This window comes from Manis pentadactyla, chromosome X, assembly GCF_030020395.1.
Source record: "Manis pentadactyla isolate mManPen7 chromosome X, mManPen7.hap1, whole genome shotgun sequence".
NCBI classification, from domain to species: Eukaryota; Metazoa; Chordata; class Mammalia; order Pholidota; family Manidae; genus Manis; species Manis pentadactyla.
In genome coordinates, this window is record NC_080038.1 from 46,546,016 (window position 1) to 46,568,064 (window position 22,049).

At 38.3% G+C, this 22,049-nt stretch overlaps 2 long non-coding RNA genes across 6 annotated transcripts in view; one reads left to right on the top strand and one right to left on the bottom strand.

Moving 5' to 3' along the window:
• LOC130682039 (uncharacterized) overlaps positions 1-22,049 on the bottom strand; it is a 121,276-nt gene that overhangs the window by 86,742 nt on the left and 12,485 nt on the right. The window contains exons 1-2 of one of the 5 annotated variants that reach the window (XR_008995349.1): positions 20,506-22,000; positions 13,756-13,805 (exon numbers count right to left, since the gene is read on the bottom strand). The exons of 3 other annotated variants lie outside the window; for them this stretch is intronic. This is a non-coding gene — a long non-coding RNA (uncharacterized LOC130682039). Of the gene's footprint in view, positions 1-13,755; positions 13,806-20,505; positions 22,001-22,049 lie in introns of those variants that run through there. One more of the 5 variants, XR_008995351.1, reaches the window with a different exon arrangement.
• LOC130682041 (uncharacterized) lies at positions 11,628-21,862 on the top strand. The gene is made up of 2 exons (XR_008995355.1): positions 11,628-14,824; positions 19,328-21,862. It is a non-coding gene; the product is annotated as an uncharacterized LOC130682041 (long non-coding RNA).

The following is a 22,049-nucleotide window of genomic DNA, read 5'->3' on the forward strand; positions in this document are numbered from 1 at the left end:
TTTTAGAAAAAAGAAAGGAAATGTCTATCTTTGTTTATTCTGTTATTGTATTTTTGAAGCCTATGACTTGTTGTCTGGTTTCTCAAGTTCACAGATGGTCAAGAATTGTGCGCCACGATTAATCATACCCCAAGTCTCACCCATTCCTGTGGAATATGGTATTTAGGCAACACTTTGGATTCAGTGTTGTTGCTGCATTGAATTAAGACTTTTGGGATTTGGGAATGGGTGAATGAATTTTGCATATGAAAGGACAAAAGGGAGGACAAAAGGTTAAGTTGCATCTTCCCTGAAATTCGTATGGGGAATTCCTAACAACTGGTACCTCAGAACGTGGAAATAGAGTCACTGCAGCTGGAATTAGCTAAGTTAAAATGGGGTCATACTGGAGTAGTTATGCCTTGAATCCAATATTACTGATGTCCTTATAAAAGAGGGAAGTTGGACACAAACACACACAGAAAGAACACCATGTGAAAATGAAATCAGAGACCAGGGTGACACATCTATGAGTCAAGAAATACCAACGATTGCCATAAAACCACCAGAAGCTAAAAAAAAGGCGTAGACAGATTTTTCTTCACATCCTTCAGATGAAAGCAACCTTGTTGACACCTTGATTTCAGATTTCTATCCTCGAGAACTCTGAGACAATAGCTGTTGGGTTAAGACACCAGTCTTGTGGCAGAAACTAATACAACATGTAACAAAATTTGCCATTATTGACATTCTGTAAATTTACAAGGTTGTGCAATCGTTTCCACTATCTAGTTCTGGAACATTTTCATCACCGTAAAAGGACACTCTATACACATTAAAAACTCACGCCCCATTCCTTCTTCCCTCTTGCTCTTGCTGGCAACCATTAATTTTCTTTCTATCTCAGTGGAATCCCATCAGGTTCTTGAATTCAGTTTGCTGGTATTTTGCTGAGGATTTTTACATCAGTATTCATAAGGGATATTGGTGTATAGTTTTCTTTCTCATGATATCTTTGGCTTTCATATCATGGTAATACTGGCCTCATGGGAAGAGTATGAAACTGTTCCTTCCTCTGCTATTATTTTTTTGTGGAGTTTAGAAATGCTTGGTGTTAATTCTTCTACAAATATTTGTCAGAGTCCACCAGTGGAGTCATCTGTTTCCTGCACTTTTCTTTGTTGGTAAGTTTTCATAGTGCATCCAATGGCTTTACTTGTTATCTGTTAAAATTTTCTATTTCTTTTTAGATCAGTTTTGGTATTTCTGTTTTACTTAGAATGAATTCATTCATCAAAGTTATCTAATTTCTTAGTGTACAATTGTTCATACTAGTCCCTTATGGGTCTTTTTATTTCTGTAAGGTCCTTGGTAATGTCCCCACTTTCACTGCTGATTTTAACTGTGTCTTCTCTCCTTTCTTAGTCAATCCAGATAAAGATTTTATGCTATTGATCTCTTCAAAGAACCAACTGTGTTTTTGTTAGTTATCTTGTTTTTCTCAACTCTTATTTTATTAAATCGCATTCTAATCTTCACTATTGTCTTCCTTTACCTAGCTTTTGGTTTACTTTTCTCTTCTTTTACCATTTTTCTAAAGTGTAAGTTTCACTTCTGATTGATATTTCCTCTTACTAATGAAGGCATTTACAGCTATTATGTTTCTCTGAGCATTGCTTTTGCTGCATTCCATAACTTTTGGCATGTTGTGTTTCTTTTTTTTTTTTTAGTCTCAACGTATTTTTTAAACTTCTTTATGTTTTCTTTTTCAACACATTGGTTGCTTAATAGCATGTTCTTTAATTATCATGTATTTATGAATTTTCCAGTTTTCTTCCTACTGTTGATTTCTACTTTCATTCCATTGTGGCTGGAGAATATGCTTTCTATATTTCAGTCTTTGTAAATAATTGAGACATGTTTTGTGGCATAACATGTAGTCTATCCAGGAAAATATCCCAGGTGGACATGAGAAAAATGTAGATTTATTGAGTGCTACTTTGTATCAATGTTCTAGATATTTGGGAAACAGCAGTGCAAGACACTGTGGTATGTGAAACAGAATAAATTTATAAATTATGGATCATCTCACTCACACCTGTACCTTACCTCTACCAGTAGCCTTTGGGGATGCAAAGGTTATTTTTAATGTTTTATTTTAATTAATTAATTATATGAAATAATTTATAAATATTATTATAGTTTCATATTATCATTTATATATTTAATATTTTATATTATATTATCTATATTTTAGATTTAATATGCACTTAATATTTATGTATCATATTTGATATTGATATTTTATAAATGCAACTAAATAATTACATAAGTTAAATTTGAATTAATTAAAATTAATTTTAATTTTACTATTTTTAATTTAAAAAATTTTAACACACAGATTGGCAACCCATAACTACTTTTCATATACTATAATTTATTATTCCTCATATTGGCTAACTAGCAGCATTAGGACTGAAGTATAATCTAATGTGCTTCTGATGAATTTTTCCACTAAATGGCTCCCTGGGTATGCCGTGGCAACACAGCCTTGTTATTATAACTGTGCAGGACCCATGATGTTGGTGGGTCCTGAGAGAATCACAACCTAAAAAGGCAATGGTGACACCCTTCATCCCCACCCTAGCCAACAAACACACTTACAATAAGCTATCCTGGAGTGTTTCCTAATCAATTAAAAATCCCTTGTAAAGTTTTATCATTTTGTTTTATGAAGAACTACAGATTTCATTTTAGGGTTTCTCAGTGTATTATTCTAAGATGTTTTCAACTGATTTTCTTGCTTTCCTAAATAATCATAATGGCTACACAAAAACAATGGCTTTGATCAATCAGTGAGCCAAAGTATGTTTTACATAGATCATAATGTGTGATTTTGAATTATTTTGGATTTTTATTTTTGCTCTCCTTTTCTACTTCTTTGTCCAATTTTTTACTCTTAAAATTATTACATTTTAATTCCAAAAATAAGATGGAGGAGTAGAATGCAAAGTGGAAACCTCTGCCATGTACACACAAAGGAGGGAACTACAGCAAGTACAACTAACCCTAAAAATGACCTGAAGTCTGCAGAACAGATCATCTATACCAGATGAAGAAGAGAAGACAACATAGACAAGGGCAAAGTGCAAAGCCACAATCACCCGGGACCCAAGCCCTTCTCCCAACCTACCCACAGACTGGAGGAAGAAGAATGGACCAGGGAAGGGATAAGCAGTCAGGAATCCTGCACACCTAGCCCTTGAGATCTTCTCTGGGAACACAAGATCACATTGCATTGGGATTTGCTGATTAACAGGACTGGACACCAGGGAGAGTTAGAGAACTCGGGAGGCTGAGACTCCTGTTACTTGTGGAAGACAGGCACACTCCATTGGTCCCACTGACACCCAACACAGTGGCAGCAGTTTGAAAGATTTATCAGCAGCAAGATGTGTGCCAGAGGACTGGGGGTTGGAGGGAGCTCTCTCTGGAGGAGAAAGGCAGGTGGTCCAGGCTTCCACAGCCCTCCCTCAACCCAGCTGGTCAGGCACTCGAGGGGAGCAACTCCAAAGATTTCCTCTCCCTCATTGAGACTGGTGGCTCAGCCCTGTGGCGGCACTTCCCTGCTCACCTGCTCCACCCAGTCACCCCACTGGGCCCAGCAGCAGTAAGCCCCTGTTGCCTGGCAGATAGAGGGAGACTTTGCTGTGTGGCAGGCAGAGAGAGGACACTTTCCCAGCTTTCCCAGTTCCCTGGCCCTCCTTTGGCCCAACTGATGGGGCATTTGCCAAGGCAGCTCTTAAGTTTCCACCTTCCTCACTGGCAGGTAAGCCCTGCAGTGGTGCTCCCCTATACACCCAACCCGCCTGGCCCACTTGGCACAGCAGCAGCCCCTATTGATGACCAGCAGATAGAGGGCAGCACTACCCAGAACAAACCCCAAAAGAAGGTCATGCTGCACACAAAAGGAATACAGAGATAAGCTGTCATCCTCTGCTGACATAAATCAGCCACTGTCAGCAAACAGGGAGAAAGGTGGCACCATCTACAACACACCACCAACTGTGGCACCACCACAAAGAAGAACCAGGCATTCATGAGAATGGAGTCTTGAGCTTCTGGGCACCACAGGATGCCTTCTTCAGAAAGCCATTACTTTCTAGACCAGGAGGCATAGTAGATCTATCTAATACAAAGGAAGAAACACAGAAACCCTGACAAAATGAGGAGGCAGAGGAATATGCTCCAAAGCAAAAGAATAAGATAAGACACCAAAAGAGAACTACATTAACCAGAGAGGAGCAATCTTCCTGATAAAGCACTCAAAGTAACAGTCATAAAGATGCTGACTGACCTGGGGAAAAGAATTGATGATCTCAGCAAGAACTTCAACAAAGAGATAGAAGACATAAAAAAGAGCCACTCAGAACTGAAGAATACAATAACTGAAATGTAAAATACAAAAGAGGGGATGAATTATAGACTGCTGGAAGTAAAGAATTAATGATATAGAAGATAAAGACTAAAAAATTAAGCTGAGGAACAGAGAAAAAATAATTTCTTAAAATGAAAATATGTCAAGAGAGCTATGTGACAACTTCAAATGAAAAAATATTCCCATAATAGGGGTCCAGAAGGAAGAGAGAAAGAAAAAGAAGTAGAAATTCTACTGAAGAAATAAAGGGTGGAAATTTCCCAAGTCTGGGGAAGGACATAAACACCCAAGCCCTGGAAACACAGAGAGCCCCTAAAAAAGGGATCTCAGGAACACAACACCAAGACCTATAGTAACTAAAATGGCAAAGATAAAAGAGAGAAACTTAAAAGCAGCAAGAGAGAGGCAAATGGTTACCCATAAGGAAAATTCTTTAAGGCAATGAGCAAATTTCTTAGCAGATAATTTACATGCCAAAAGGAAAGGACAGGAAATATTTAAGGTATAGAAAAGGAAGAACCTACAACCAAGAATCCTCTACCCAGCAAAGTTATCATTCAGAATTGAAGAAAAGATTAAAAGTTCCCAGACAAATGAAGGTTAAAGAATTCACCATCACTGAACTATCTTGACAGGATATGTTAAAGGGACTTCTGTAGACAGAAATGTTTTTAAGCCTAAATATTTGCCATCAGTGGAAATAAACCTACAAAAAAGGTCGTAGACCAATTACTTACCAAGAATGAAGTTAAATAATGAAGGTAAAAAAACAAAAGTAGTAAAATCAACCACACAAAATCAGTCAAGGGGCACACAAAAGATGTAGATTATGACATCTTGTACATAAATGTGAAGGAGGAAGAAGAAAAAATGTGGTATTTTAGATTGTGTTTGAAATACAACAACCATCAATTTAATATAAACTGTTATGTATTTAGGAAACTATGAATTTTATAGTGATCACAAAACTAAAGCCTATAATAGATACACAAAGAACTTTTAAAAAAGAATACAAGCATAAAACTAAAAAAAACATAAAATACACAAGAGAAGTGTATAAGAGAAAAACAGAGAACTATAAAAGCAACCAGAAAACAATAAAATGGCAATAAGTACATACCTATCCATAATTAACTTAAATGTAAACCAACTAAATGCACCAATCAAAAGACATAGGGTGGCAGATTGGATAAAGAAACAAGACCCATCTATATGCTGCTACAAGAGATTAATTGCAGGCCTAAAAACATATATAGACATAAAGTGAAAGGATGGAAAAAAAAGATATTTCATGCAAGTAAAAGGAAAAAAGCAGGAGTAGTAGTATTTATATTAAACAAATGAAACTTCAACACAAGGAAAGTAACAAGATACAAAGAAGAACATTACATAATGATACAGGAGTAGAACAACAAAAGGATATAACCATTATAAATATCTATGCACCCAACATAGCAGCACCTAAATATGTGAAACAAATACTAACAGAACAAAAGGGGGGAACAGACAGCAACACAATCATATTAGGAGATTTTAACACTCCACTTACATCACTGGATAGATCATCCACACAGAAAATAAATGAGGAAAAAGAAATGTTGAACAACACATTAGATCAGATGGATTTAACAGAGATATACAGATCACTCCACCTGAAAACAGTATGATACACACTTTTCTTAAGTGAACATGGCATGTTCTCTAGAATGCATCACACATGAGGACATAAAAAGAGACTCAGTAATTGAAGAAGATTGAAATTGTATCAAACATCTTTTCAATAACAGTGGTATAAAACTACAAATCAATTACATGAAGAAAACAAAAAAAACCAACAAACACATGGAGGCTAAACAAAATGCTTCTAAATAATCAATGGGTTTATGAACAAATCAAAGAGGAATTCAAACAATACATGGAGACAAATGTAAACAGAAACACAATGATTCAAAATATCTGGGATTCTGCAAATCTGGTTTTAACAGGGAAGTACATAGCAATATAGGCCTACCTCAAGAAATAAGAAAAATGCCAAATAAACAATATACACTCAAAACTAAAGAAGCTAGAAAAAGAAGAAAAAATGAAAGCCAAAGTTAGTAGAAGGAAGGACATAATAAATATCAGAGAATAAATAAAATAGAGAAAAATAAAACAAAAGAAAAAATAAATGAAACCAAGACCTGGTTCTTTGACAAGATAAACAATATAGACAAATCCTTAGCCAAACTTACCAAGAAAAAAAAGAGGACACAAATAAACAAAATCAGAAATAGAAAAGGAGAAGCTACAACTACCACCATAAAAGTACAAAGAATTAGTTGAGAATTATATGAAAAATTGTATGCCAATAAATTAGACAACCTAGAAGAAATGGAAAAATTCCTAGAAATATACAACCTTCCAAGACTTACCCAGGAAGAAACAGGGAATCTCAACAGACCAATTACCAGTAACAAAATTGAATTGGTAATCCAAACACTCTCAACAAATAAAAGTTCAGGACAAGATGGCTTCACAGCTGAATTCTACAAACCATTTAAACAAGAGGTAATACCCACCCTTCTTAAAGTATTCCAAAAAGTAGAAAAGGAGGGAATACTTCCAACTCTTCTATGAGTCCAGCATCACTCTAATGTCAAAACCAGACAAAGACACTATAAAAAACAGAAAATTATAGAACCAACATCCCCGATGAACATAGATGCAAAAATTCTCAAAAAAACATTAGGAAACCAAATTCAAAAATACATAAAAAGGATCATCTGTACCAACCAAGTGTGATTTATTCCAGGGATGTGAAGACGGTACAAGACTAATAAATCAATGTGATACACCACATTTAAAAAATGAAGGATAAAACCCACATGGTCTACCTGGTCAATTGATAGATGATAAAGGAGCCATAGATATACAATGGGGAAAAGGCAGCCTCTTCAACAACTGGTGTTGGCAAAACTGGACAGCTACATGTAAGAGAATGAAACTGGATTATTGTCTAACCGTATACATAAAAGTAAACTCAAAATGGATCAAAGACCTGAATGTAAGTCATGAAACCATAAAACTCTTAGGAGAAAACATAGGCAAAAATCTCCTGAATATTAACATGAGCAATTTTTTCTGAACACATCTCCTTGGGCAAGGGAAACTAAAGCAAAAATGAACACATGGGTCTACATCAAACTAAAAACCTTCTGTATAGCAAAGGACACCATCAGCAGAATAAAAAGGCACCCTAGAGTATGGGAGAATATATTCATAAGTGACATATCCAATAAGGGGTTCACATGCAAAATAAAGAAAGAACTCACAGGCCTCAACACCCAAAAAGCAAATAACCTAATTAAAAAATGGGCAGACGATTTGAACACACACTTCTCCAAAGAAGAAATTTGGATGACCAACAGGCAAATGAAAAGATGCTCCACATCACTAATCATCAGGGAAATGCAAATTAAAACCACAATGAGATATCACCACATGCCAGTTAGGATGGCCACCATCCAAAAGACAAGAAACAACAAATGCCAGTGAGGATGCGGAGAAAAGGGAACACTTTTACACTGTTGGTGGGAATGTAAATTGGATCAACCATTGTGGAAAGCAATATGGAGATTCCTGAAAAAACTAAAAATAAAAATACTATTTGACCCAGTAATTCCACATTTAGGAATTTACCTAAAGAAAACAAGATCCCTGATTCGAAAAAACATATGCACCCCTATGTTTATTGTTGTGCTATTTAAAATAGCCAAGATATGGAAGCAACCTAAGTGTCTATCAGTAGATGAATGGATAAAGAAGAGGTGGTACATATACACAATGGAATATTATTCAGCCATAAAAAGTACTCTCATTTGAAACAACATGGGTGGCGTTAGAGGGTGTTATCCTCAGTGAAATAAGCCAGGTGTAAAAAGACAAATACCAAATGACTTCAAGCATTTGTGGAGTATAAAACCAAAGCAAAACTGAAGGAATCAAATTGCAGCTGACTCACAGAAACCAAGAAGGGATTAGTCATTACCAAAAGGGAGAGGTTGGGGAGGGTAAGTGGGGAGAGAGAAGGGAATTAAGGGGCACTATAAGTAGCAATCACAATATAGGTAGGTACTGAGAAAGGAAAGTACAGCATTAAAAAAAGTAATGACTTTATAACATCTTACTACACTAATAGATAGTGACCATAATGGGGTGGAGGGGAGGACTTGATAATATGGGTGAATGTTGAAACCACTGTGTTGTTTGTGTGAAACCATCATAAGATTGTATATCAATGATACTTTAATTTTTAAAAACCCACATGTTTACCTCAATAGATGCTGAGAAAGCATTTAACAAAATTCAACATCTCTTCACAGTAAAAACACTCAACAAAATGGGCATAGAGGGCACATACCTCAACATAAAAAAGGCCATATATAACAAACCAACAGCTAACATACTCAATGACAAAAAGCTGAAAGCTTTGCCGCTAAGATCAGGAATAAGACAGGGATGCCCACTCTCCACACTTTTAGTCAACATGGTACTAGAAGTCCTAGTCATGGTAACCAGACAAGATAAAGAGGTAAGTCATCCAATTGGTAAGGAAGAAATAAAAATGTCACTATTTGCAGATGACATAATACTATATATAGAAAACCCTAGAGACTCTGTTAGGCAGGAAAATAGGTATGAGTGGGGTGGAAAGAGAAAAAGTCCAGGAAAAACCACTAAAAAGACCCAGAGTTAATCAATTAAAGCTCAAAAAGCCAGGAGCAACATGGCCTGGAATGCTTGAATATTTCCCAGGTAAAGGAGGGTACCTCAGCATAGCCCATGTCTTTATTGTGTTAATCCTGCAGACCCAGCTCATTTTTTACCTTTACCTATATGCTGTTTTTTTTCTCCTTCCACCCTAATCAAGTAGTTTGCAACCTAGGCAAATAATTTAGTACGCAGGCCCAGCCGTAAACAACATAGTAAAAGGCAGGAAGGATTCCATCTTAAAGATAACACTGCATTTTAACACCAAGGAAGTTAATAAGTAAGATTCGTAACTTACTCTTTAGCAAACAGATAACTCAGCCCACCTTGGGGGCTGGGCAGGCAGTCTTGTTTGATATGCTCCCAGACCAAGAACACTGGGTATCCCAGGGAGAAATCAGAGCAGGAAATTCTTTGTGTTAAGTTAATTCTAAGTATTCAAAGACCACTTAACAAGTCTGCACCCCCAGCCCTTAGACACATTTCTAAAGAATCCTTAAAAGGGGGAACTCCCAACCTTTCAGGGTACTCATCTAAGGTTGCCCAAACTTTCTGAGTGCACAACCTTTTAATCTTAAACTCTCTCTTGTGAGGGGCTGAAGCAATTTCAGACATAAAAATAGGAAACAGAGCTCTCTGTAAAGTTAGCCCCAGACCCTAGTCACGTACCAACTTCTGAGAAACTAAAGGAAAAGATATAAATCCCATGAGAAACAGGATGTTCAACTAACTCCATGCTGTTTTTGCTTCTGTAAATTGCTTTGTTAGAGACCAACAGTATCACACTTTTCCTGCAGCAAGTGAGAAAAACAGGATGCTTAAGCCCCCCGAGCATTGAGCAAAGAATATAGCTTGCTGAATTTAGGCGAAGGCGGAAAAGTTGCAAAAACTAAGCAGGATGCAGTAAAAATGCTTAAAAAGATGTTGTAACAGAGGTTCGGGGCTGCACTTGGAGAGCTTGCTCCTTGGCAGACGCCGGCCGGCTAAAATAAAGGCTCCCTTTTTATAATCTACATTTCTGTGAGGACCTGTTTCCTTACTCCTGCTCTGGCATGCCCGATCTGAGACCCATAACATTTGGGGGCTCGTCCGGGATCGGGCACGATCGTTGAGCAGTTCTTTTGAGACCGTGAGATCGCTGACCACCCATGGGCCCATGGGTATCAGCGCATCCTCAACTGTCAGAGTTTCTAAGGAGCCATCTGGAAATCCTCCGGAGGTGAGTCTGGTTCTGGCTTGAGCGCTCATTTGACTCAATGGGGAGGCTGGATGCAGCATTACTCCCCAAGTCAGGGGTAGAGGCGAGACGTCGCACTCCCCATCTGTCTGGTTCTGTGGTGGCCACCTGATGTGCGCAAGCGGTATAGTGTGTCTTTTATATGTTCTTGTATGAGAAGTATTGTTAACTATAGTCATTACGTCTCAATCTGTATGTTTGTGTGTCTAAATGTGTAAATGAAAAATATTTTTCTACTTCCGGATGGTATTAATAAAAATTGATTTAAAGACAAGCACTTGTAAAAATTGGGCATTCTAAAACCTCCCGAAAATTCTAATAAAAGATATTAAGCATTAATGCTACATTTAAGTTAAACTGAAATGGACATGTCCTTATGGTTATCAGCTGCCTAAGTTTACCTAAAGTCATTTAAGTTGATGTTATCTGCTAAATCTTTCAAGAATAAAATGCTTAGGGGCTTGACTTTGTCTAGTATTCAGTAAAGGTCTTGTAAGTGATCTAGCATAGTTGTTAAGAATGAGTAAACTAAGTGTAGCAAATAAACATCTTAATAATAATACTGTATTAATGTATAACAGTGTATATATACGCAAACAGCCTAAGAATTTTTGTAGTAACCAAAATTCTTAAAGTTTGCTAAGTTATATAGACATATTTTATGCCTAATGAGAAATTGTGCTGTAAAGCACGTTTCCAAAAATGATAAAATGTTCATAAATTTGTCAATCTAAAGAATGCTAGTGTAACAGTTTGCAATAGCCTACTTCTCAGTGTTCACTGAAAATTAGAGTTCCTATTGGTTTTAAGTTCCAATAAAACTACTTAAAGTAATAAGGAAAACATTTCTGCATGCTAAAGAATGTGTCTTTTGATAAAAGAATGTAAGTTTGTTCTAAAGTACAGCTGTTTATTTAAAGAGAAAGAACTCTGAATGTAAAAAGGAAGCTGTAGAAAATTTGTGTAAGAATTGATATGGTCATGCTATATAAAATTAAAGCAAATAAATCTTGATATCAAGTATATAGCAAAATTAGAATTTTGTTTTCAGTTACAAGGACAAAGTTTTCTTAAACAGTCTGCTCTTAATGTTGAAAGATTGCAAAGGATTCTCTAATTGTTTTATCAAAGCAGTTTCTTATGCTTAAAGTCTCAATGAGTTGTCTGAGTATTTAAGTAAATGAGATCTTAATATTAAGAGGACTAAAATCTAAATGTTGCCTAACTGTAACCTTCTGTATTTGTCTTAGAAGTATTTTTGTTGTCATTCTGGTTAAATAGATAAGTATTGCTTCCTTTCCTAGCAACCTATAATCCTATTTAAGCAAGTGCCAAAGAAACTTTCTTCTGACAACTTCCCAAAATCAAATTCAAAAAGGTGCTTTTACCTCTAGTTAACTCTGATATGTTCCAGACGGCCCCTGGAACAGGTCAGAGGAATTTTTTTTCTCGTTGAGGAAAGTATTTAGCTAATTTAGCTTATTTATCTGATATATAATTATCTGCTTAATTACCTGGAAAGCACTGTCAAAGAGAATGATGCTAAACTTTGTTACTGAATGTTTTTTTGTTACAGTAGTATCCCAATTTCCTTATGTCAACTGTCTTACAGTAAGCTCTCGTCAGATCTTTAGCCATTGTCATTTGTAAGTCTTCTTTTCATTTATAGTCACTGTTTTATTACTCCTACACTAGTAAAGAACTATATTTCAGCAGAACAAGTATTGGTTACATAGGTTTAAGTAAACTAAGGAAGATGATTTCGTGGCTTTTTGTTTCAAATGTTACTCTTAAAGTGTTTTAAGCTTTTTCTCTAAAGCTGACAACAGTTTATTAAATGACTGTCTTTATAAGCAGAATTGAAACTTTATCTTTCTCTCTACCTGATCCCTCCAGAATTTAAAAACTCTCAGTGACTATTTTTATATTTCATGGCAGTATGTTTATTTGCATAAGTTCAATAAGAATCTGCTTTCCTTGTAAGAGGACCAATTAAAAACACTGGTTATATTACCAAGGCTTTGACTGGAATGTTATACCTGAGAGACACGTGTGTAAACTCAGATATGAACAGACAGCTTTAAGGAACAAGTTCACTTTATAAAGCCAACAAAGCCCCTTGGAAGAACTGGCCTGGTACCTTGCTTACAGGGTTCCCAGCAGCCTTACCAGGTGAGTAAGGAAGGTCACTTCCTGGCAGGTGCAGGAACCTCAGGATGTCTTGAAGACCTCAAGAAGAGAGGAATTCACCCAAATGCATAGGTACTGCAGGTACAACCTGATGGCAAGTCTGGCTTGGCTTTCTGGCCTCAAGAGGCCTTTAAAAGTTCAATCTGAAACTCCTTATGAAAAGTTCCAGCAAAGCACATTTTTAAAAAGCCTATATAATCAATTGCTCTTCTTAATGCACTTATACAAATTATCAAGCCAAGTGTTAATTATTTTCTTAATATGGTTACTTCTAATAAAAATGAGGGTAATGTTAGAGAAAAGTGTTGTTTCAATAATGCAGCCTTTATCTATACTAAATACTAATACTAGTCATTGAGACATAAACTAGATCCAGAATTCTAGTTTCCCCAAAATATCTAACTATTATTCTCCAAATGTGTTAGTTTTCTCCCACTATTTCAGTTAAAGTTTTACTATTTCTAGTTCTTGTATTCAACCATGCATTCTTAATCTCATCAAGTTTGTCTTTCCAGAATGAAAAATTCAACTCCAGATATTGCTATTTAACCTAATAACACAATTTGTTCTATCTTGCCTAGAAGCCATAAAACTACAAATAGTAACAGAAATGGAAACTGAAATAGAAGTTCCCATCTTCTGAAGCCCTCTCAACTGACCACTGATGGAGACCTAACTGCACCGTTTACTGCGCCCCTTCTCAGCATGAAGGAGTCAGAGCAGTCATCGCCCCCTTTCCCTAGCAGCAGCTAGAGTCTCTATCATCAGAAGGGAAAATGAAACAAGAACCATGGGCTTAGATAGAGTAGAGTGAGGGCCTCTGGAAAAAGCAAGACAAGATATTTACAGTCAAAGCAATGCAACAATGTAAAGTCCCTATCAAAACTGTGTTCAGCATTATGCAAAGTGAAGAGCACACTAATTCTCCAGGGTAAACATACCAGAGTAGGAATATAGACAACTTCAGTGAGATCAGTTAAAAATTCAAAAGGCCAGGAGCAACTTGTCCTAGAATGTTTGAGTGTTCTACAAGAGTATCTCAGCATTACCCATGACTTCACTGTAAACAAGCCCCAGATCTTAGAACTCTTAAAGGCAATTTGGCTGCCTAAGAGAGCGGCCATAATGCACTGTCCAGGACATCAAAAAGGAATTTCACCTGAGGCAAGGGGAAACCATGCAGCTGACCTGGCAGCCGGAGAAGTAGCCCTGAAAAAAAAAATCTCAGAATTAATTATGACCTTGCCACCACCCATGTTGCAAGAGAAGCCACATTATAATAGAAAAGACATAGAGTTTGCTGCAGAGTATGGGGCAAAAGAAAACAGTGAAGACTGGATGATCCACCCTGATGAGAGAGTTATGCTCCCTGCTGTGCTGGGAAAGGACTTGCTGAAACAGACACACAGTAGCACCCATTTGAGTAAAAATAAAATGATAGACTTAGTCCAGAAAGACTTCTAGGTCCCTGGAGCATGAAATAGGAGAAAGTTGCATTGTCTGTCAACAAGTAAATCCCTCCCAACAGGTTACACAATTACAGGGAAATAGGGAGAGAGGAGAATCCCCGGGGCAACATTGAGAAGTAGATTTCACTAAGATAAAACCTAGATAATATGGGTACAAATATTTGTTAGTTTTTGTAAATACCTTCTCTGGGTAAGTAGAGGCTTTCCCAACAAAGACAGAAACAGCCCAAGTGACTGTGATAAAGCTTCTAAATGAAATAGTCCCCCGGTTCAGGTTGCCACTGCCTATGGGGTCTGAAAACATACCGGCTTTTGTGGCACCACTGACCCAAGGAGTTGTTAGTGCCCTGAATTTCCCATGGAAACTTCAGTGTGCTTACAGGCCCCAAAGTTCAGGCCAGGTTGAAAGGATGAATCAGACCCTGAAAGAGACTCTTACTAAGTTAACTTTGGAAAATGGTGAAGGGTCGGTACAGCTCCTCCCCTTAGCACTTCTCTGGGTAAGGTGCACCCAATATATTTTAAAGCTCACCCTTTTGAGATTCTGTTTGGTTGACCCCTCCTATCCTCCCCCATGTAGGCTTGGAAAAAGCTACAGAAACCTCTAATCAAGAAATTGTGCAGTCCTCACAGGTCCTACAAAGAGTGCAAAACCAAATCCACTCCCTGGTGAAGGCTGCCATACAGGGAAACGATCTGCCAGAACAACACTCGTTCCAGCCAGGAGACGTTCTGTGGGTAAAACGACATAAGACTGAGGTACTCAAAACCAGGCAAAGACCCCACCAAAAAAGAAAACTACAGACCAATATCCCTGATGAATTTAGATGCAAAAATACTCAACAAAATATTAGCAAACCGAATTCAAAAATACATCAAGAGGATCATACACCATGACCAAGTGGGATTCATCCCAGGGATGCAAGGATGGTACAACATTCAAAAGTCCATCAACATCATCCACCACATCAACAAAAAGAAAGACAAAAACCACATGATCATCTCCATAGATGCTGAAAAAGCATTTGACAAAGTTCAACATCCATTCATGATAAAAACTCTCAGCAAAATGGGAATAGAGGGCAAGTACCTCAACATAATAAAGGCCATCTATGATAAACCCACAGCCAACATTATACTGAACAGCGAGAAGCTGAAAGCATTTCCTCTCAGATCGGGAACTAGACAGGGATGCCCACTCTCCCCACTGTTATTTAACATAGTACTGGAGGTCCTAGCCACGGCAATCAGACAAAACAAAAAATACAAGGAATCCAGATTGGTAAAGAAGAAGTTAAACTATCACTATTTGCAGATGACATGATACTGTACATAAAAAACCCTAAAGACTCCACTCCAAAACTACAAGAACTGATATCGGAATACAGCAAAGTTGCAGGATACAAAATCAACACACAGAAATCTGTGGCTTTCCTATATACTAACAATGAACCAACAGAAAGAGAAATCAGGAAAACAACTCCATTCACAATTGCATCAAAAAAAATAAAATACCTAGGAATAAACCTAACCAAAGAAGTGAAAGACTTATACTCTGAAAACTACAAGTCACTCTTAAGAGAAATGAAAGGGGACACTAACAGATGGAAACTCATCCCATGCTCTTGGCTAGGAAGAATTAATATCGTCAAAATGGCCATCCTGCCCAAAGCAATATACAGATTTGATGCAATCCCTATGAAACTACCAGCAACATTCTTCAATGAACTGGAACAAATAATTAAAAAATTCATATGGAAACACCAAAGACCCCGAATAGCCAAAGCAATCCTGAGAAAGAAGAATAAAGTAGGGGGGATCTCACTCCCCAACTTCAAGCTCTACTATAAAGCCATACTAATCAAGACAACTTGATACTGGCACAAGAGCAGAGCCACAGACCAATGGAACAGACTAGAGAATCCAGACATTAACCCAGACATATATGGTCAATTAATATTTGACAGAGGAGCCATAGACATACAATGGCGAAATGACAGTCCCTTCAATAGATGGTGCTGGCAAAACTGGACAGCTACATGTAGGAGAATGAAATTGGACCATTGTCTAACCCCATATACAAAAGTAAACTCAAAATGGATCAAAGACCTGAATGTAAGTCATGAAACCATTAAACTCTTGGAAGAAAACATAGGCAAAAACCTCTTAGACATAAACATGAGTGACCTCTTCTTGAACATATCTCCCCGGGCAAGGAAAACAACAGCAAACATGAACAAGTGGAACTGTATTAAGCTGAAAAGCTTCTGTACAGCAAAAGACACCATTAATAGAACATAAAGGAACCCTACAGTATGGGAGAATATATTTGAAAATGACATATCCGATAAAGGCTTGAAGTCCAGAATATATAAAGAGCTCACACGCCTCAACAAACAAAAAACAAATAACCCAATTAAAAAATGGGCAGAGGAACTGAACAGACGGTTCTCCAAAAAAGAAATACAGATGGCCAACAGACATGAAAAGATGCTCCACATCACTAATTATCAGAGAAATGCAAATTAAAACTACAATGAGGTATCACCTCACACCAGTAAGGATGGCTGCTATCCAAAAGACAAACAACAACAAATGTTGGCGAGGCTGTGGAGAAAGGGGAACCCTCCTACACTGCTGGTGGGAATGTAAGTTAGTTCAACCATTATGGAAAGCAGTATGGAGGTACATCAAAATGCTCAAAACAGACATACCATTTGACCCAGGAATTGCACTCCTAGGAATTTACCCTAAGAATGCAGCAATCAAGTTTGAGAAAGACCAATGCACCCCTATGTTTATTGCAGCACTATTTACAATAGCCAAGAATTGGAAGCAACCTAAGCATCCATAAGTAGATGAATGGATAAAGAAGATGTGGTACATATACACAATGGAATACTACTCAGCCATTAGAAAAGGGCAAATCTTACCATTTGCAGCAACATGGATGGAGCTGGAGAGTATTATGCTCAGTGAAACAAGCCAAGCAGAGAAAGAGAAATACCAAATGATTTCACTCATTTGTGGAATATAAGAACAAAGGAAAAACTGAAGGAACAAAACAGCAACAGAATCACAGAACTCAAGAATGGACTAACAGGTACCAAAAGGAAAGGGACTGAGGAGGATGGGTGGGTAGGGAGGGATAAGCGGGGAGGGGGGGGGAAGAAGAAGGGGGATATTAAGATTAGCATTCATGGGGTGGGTGGGAGAAAGGGGAGGGCTGTACAACACAGAAAAGGCAAGTAGTGATTCTACAACATTTTGCTATGCTGATGGACAGTGACCGTAAAGGGGTTTATAGGGGGTCCTGGTATAGGGGAGAGCCTAGTAAACATAATATTCATCATGTAAGTGTAGATTAATGATACCAAAAAAAAAAAGGCAGTTCCTGTTGGTGACCTCCAATGAGTTCTACACAAGGGTATAAAGGGCATATAGAAGTGTAGGCAAAGGGTCTGTTTGTGTTTATACAGAGGATCAAAGCCTAATTTGGCTACCCTGAAAATGAACTAAGATACGATATGAAAAAGAACTTCCAACATCAGCACTCTCTGGAAGACTCATGCCAGAAGATTATCATCAAAAAACCCCAACAAAGATCCACGCACTGCTACAGGTGTAGATGCACTCATCCCACCAGTTCCTGGACTTGCCATGGGAATGAAGAAGGAGATATCTAAGCTGGCCTGTGCATACAGTAAAACAACAAAATTGACTCGATCTATACTGTTGGAACTCAACCAAGAATTAGGAGAAGTGCAAATTGTAGCGCTCCAACATCTTACAACTACAGACTATTTACTGTTAAAAGAACATATGGGATGTGAACAGTCCCCAGGAATGGGTTGTTTTAATTTGTCTGATTTCTCTCAGACTATTCAAGTTCAGTTGGACAATATCCACCATATCATAGATAAGTTTTCACAAATGCCTAAGGTGCCTAACTGGTTTTCTTGGTTTCACTGGAGATGGCTGGTAATTACAGGTATGCTTTGGTTATGTAACTATTCTCCTATTATGTTAATGTGTGTGCACAATTTAATTAGTAGTTTAAAACCTATACATGCTTAAGTTACTCTACAAGAAGATATGTCAAAGAAATAATCAATCTTCCCATGTTTTCTTCTGCCTGCTACTTCTATAGCTTTTCTTCTTCCTTCCTAATTACAACCCTTAGATAGAATTCGTGCCTCATATCAAATTTACCGAGTATCATAATTCTTCCAAGTGGTAAAGATACCTCAAGACAAATGTTGGGCATAGAAGCCACAGGGCATAAATATGCAAAGAAGTAAAAAGCTAACCTTTTCAAACAATAAGGCTTCTCTCTCACTTACCAACTTTACATTTCCCTGTATGGCCCCGGAAGATGACTGGTTAGCCAGAGATGGGTAAGATTCCTCAAGGGAGGAACAACCTAAGACAGGCACAGTCACAGGGGGACCATCAGGTGAGAAATTGGGGATCAACAGAGGTGAGGCTTAGAACCTCACCCCCCCCTGTTCTGAGAGAAATCTTCTGCATACATGGATGTTTTATTGCCCTTGTCTAGCTTGGATTAACACATAGTCTACAGGCACACACCTGATCATCTACATTTGCTCTCTTACAACACTAAACTATGTTTTCTACCTTTATCTTGTATCTACCTACCACTTCAGCATTTTATTAAAAATAATAATAATATAGAGAGAAATGTGGTATCCACATATAAATCAAGTATAAAAATCAAATGAGTATTCATATTTGAACTGTTTATAGTTCATAATGCATGTGCAAACTGAAAGTTTCTGTGATGACCGCCCTTGTACTGTTCACCATGTAACTTATTCACTATGTAAGAATTTGTTCTCCATGTAAGAACTTGTTCGTTATACCTCAGAAGATTGGAGAGCAACGAAAATTAGGCTTGGGGTGGATTAATGATTGTGCATTGAGCATTGACTCCCCTATACAGAATTTTATTGTTGTTAACAACCATTTGATCAATAAATATGAGAGATGCCCTCACAAAAAAAGAAGAAAAAAAAAGTGCACACTTCCAATTGTAAAATATATAAGTAACCAGGATGTAATGTATAGCATAAGGAATATAGTCAAAATATTGTAACACCTTGGTATGGTGATAGCTGGTACCTAGAATTATCATGTATACTAATGTTGAATCACTGTGTTGTACACCTGAAACTAATGTAATACTGTGTGTCAACTACCCTTCAATAAAAAATAATTATCTAAAAAAAAAAAAAAACTGAGGTACTGGGGGCCCGGTGGAAAGGACCTTACCCAGTCGTCTTGACAACCCCTACAGCTGTGAAGTTTGCTGGTGTAAGACCATGGATCCAACACACACAGTTTAAGCGAGCTAGAGAGGGGGAGGAAAACCCCACTACTTGGACAGTGGTGAAGCCACCGCCCAACCAAGACCCGCTAAAGATAAGACTCAAAAGGAAAACCAAAAACTCAGATGTATTGTTTTAATATTGTTTTTAGAAGCTCTACCTGCTCCCAGTCTTGCCACCCAGCACCCCCACTGGCCAGGAAATTACTCATGGAATTTAATCAATACAGCCTTGGGAAAGAATATTGTTAGTTTTACAGGAAGTGACCCCCCCAGTTTTTAGATTTGATCTCTTTGAACTATGGCCAGAACTATCCACTTATAAGTATCCTAAGAATAAGGATGACAAGGGTTTTCAAAGAGCATTCCAAAGGTGGGACTTTTTATGTTTGCCCAGCAAATCGGGGGGCCAACTTTTAGGGAAATGGACACTATCATTGTGCAAATTGGGGATGTGAAACCACAGCCCCCTGGACAGACCATGACCCCTATATTTCCGTGTCTTGAGACAGCTTCCTTGACCTTGATACAGCTAGAAAGATGAACCCACTAAAATTAAAAGTTAAAAATTAGGACCCTTATAGGGTGGGAAAGGATTGGGAGAAAGGAAAGACTTGGAGGCTCCGGCTACATATAAGGGGCCAGGACCCAAGAACCGAGTTCACTATCCAAAGAGTTCAAATACCCCAGCTTCTGAACCCTGTGGGCCCCCTCCGAGAGGTACCCTTGTTAAATCCGGTGCCCCTTCCAATGAGAAGAACACTGCAACTCCCCACCCCAGTGCCAAAGCCCCACACTGAGCCATCAAGTGGGAATATTAGCTTAACAGAACCTCCTGACCCCAGCCTGTTAATGACCACTACAAGACCCCAGACCAGATACTTGAGATGCTAGAGTCAATCTACAGATTTGTAAATTAATCCACTGTCAATTTAACAAATGATTGCTAGTTCTGCCTAAATCCCAAACCTCCTTATTATGTTAGTCTAGCCGCAAATGCGACCCTGGGACAAGAAGAAAACATTCGCCTTTTTAGTCTAGATGAGATCAGGGACAGAGGTCTCTGCCCATGGGGATTGCACCCCTTGCTTACCTTGGGAGATGTGCAAGGCACAGGGTTTTGCATCCATTCCCCTTCATATTCAACCAAAAATCCTCATCTTCAGAAACTGTGAAACTACTCTAAACTACACTTCCCCCGCCTCTAGTGAAAAAGTTAACTTCCTGGTTAGCCCATCTGCCACGTGGTTTGCTTGTACCAGCAGATTAACCCCTTGTTTGAGCAATTAATAACAGCTAGTGTAGGAGACCTAAGGGCACCCGAGCTCTATATTTTGGTTCACATCCTCCCTCAAGTTTATAACAGGGAAGCCGGTAGAGAACACATGGGCTTAATATATTCTCTTAGAACAAAAAGAGCAGCCCCCATCCTAGTGCCCCTCCTAGTTGGGCTGAGAATAGCAGGATCAGTAGCAGTAGGGACTGCTTCTTTTGTTGTAAATAATGCCAATTTCAAAGTGCTCAGTAAACAAGTAGATAAAGATCTAGGGACGTTAGAGAGCTAAGTCCATCAGTTAGAGTCAGCTGTAGACTCCCTAGCAGGGGTAGTCTTGCAAAATAGGGGAGGGCTGGACCTCCTCTTTATGAAAAAAGAGGGATTTTGCATGGCATTAAGTGAAACCTGCTGCTTCTATGCAGACAAATAAGGCATTATTCAAGATACTTTGGCTATGGTGAGACAGAACCTCAAAGAAAGAGGTTCAGAGGGAAGCAACAGCAAACTGGTATCAAGGCCTGTTCTCATAGTCCCCTTGGCCAACAACCCTCCTGACAGCCCTTGCAGGTCCCCTTGCTCTCCTCCTGCTTGTAGTTACTATAGGGCCCTCTGTTATAAATTGTCTCATGAGTTATATTCAGAAGAGACTAGTGGCAATAAAGCTACTTTTCATTAAAGAACATTACAAAGCCAAAAAAAAAAAAACTGAAGAGTCAATGGTTTGACTCTGTTACAAGGAGAGGGGGGAATGTGAGGGGCTGAAGCAATTTCAGACATAAAAATAGGAAACAAAGCTCTCTGTAAAGTTAGCCCAGACCCTAGACACGTACCAACTTCTGAGAAACTAAAGGAAAAGATATAAATCCCATGAGAAACAGGATGTTCAACTAACTCCACGCTATTTTTGCTTCTGTACATTGCTTTGTTAGAGACCAACAGTTTCACACATTTCCTGCAGCAGGTGGGCAAAACAGGATGCTTAAGCCCCCGGAGCATTGAACAAAGAATATAGCTTGCTGAATTTAGGCGAAGGCGGAAAAGTTGCAAAAACTAAGCAGGATGCGGTAAAAATGCTTAAAAAGATGTTGTAACAGAGGCTCGGGGCTGCACTTGGAGAGCTTGCTCCTTGGCAGATGCCAGCCGGCTAAAATAAAGGCTCCCTTTTTATAATCTACGTTTCTGTGAGGATCTGTTTCCTTACTCCTGCTCCAGCGTGCCTGATCTGAGACCCATAACACTCTCCCCAACCTTTCAGGGTCCCTCTCCTCACTGAGGTTGCCTGCTGCACATTTTGTCTCTTTAAGTAACTTTAAATAAAACTTTTACTCTGTTTCACTGCTGTGTCTCTGCCCTTCAATTCT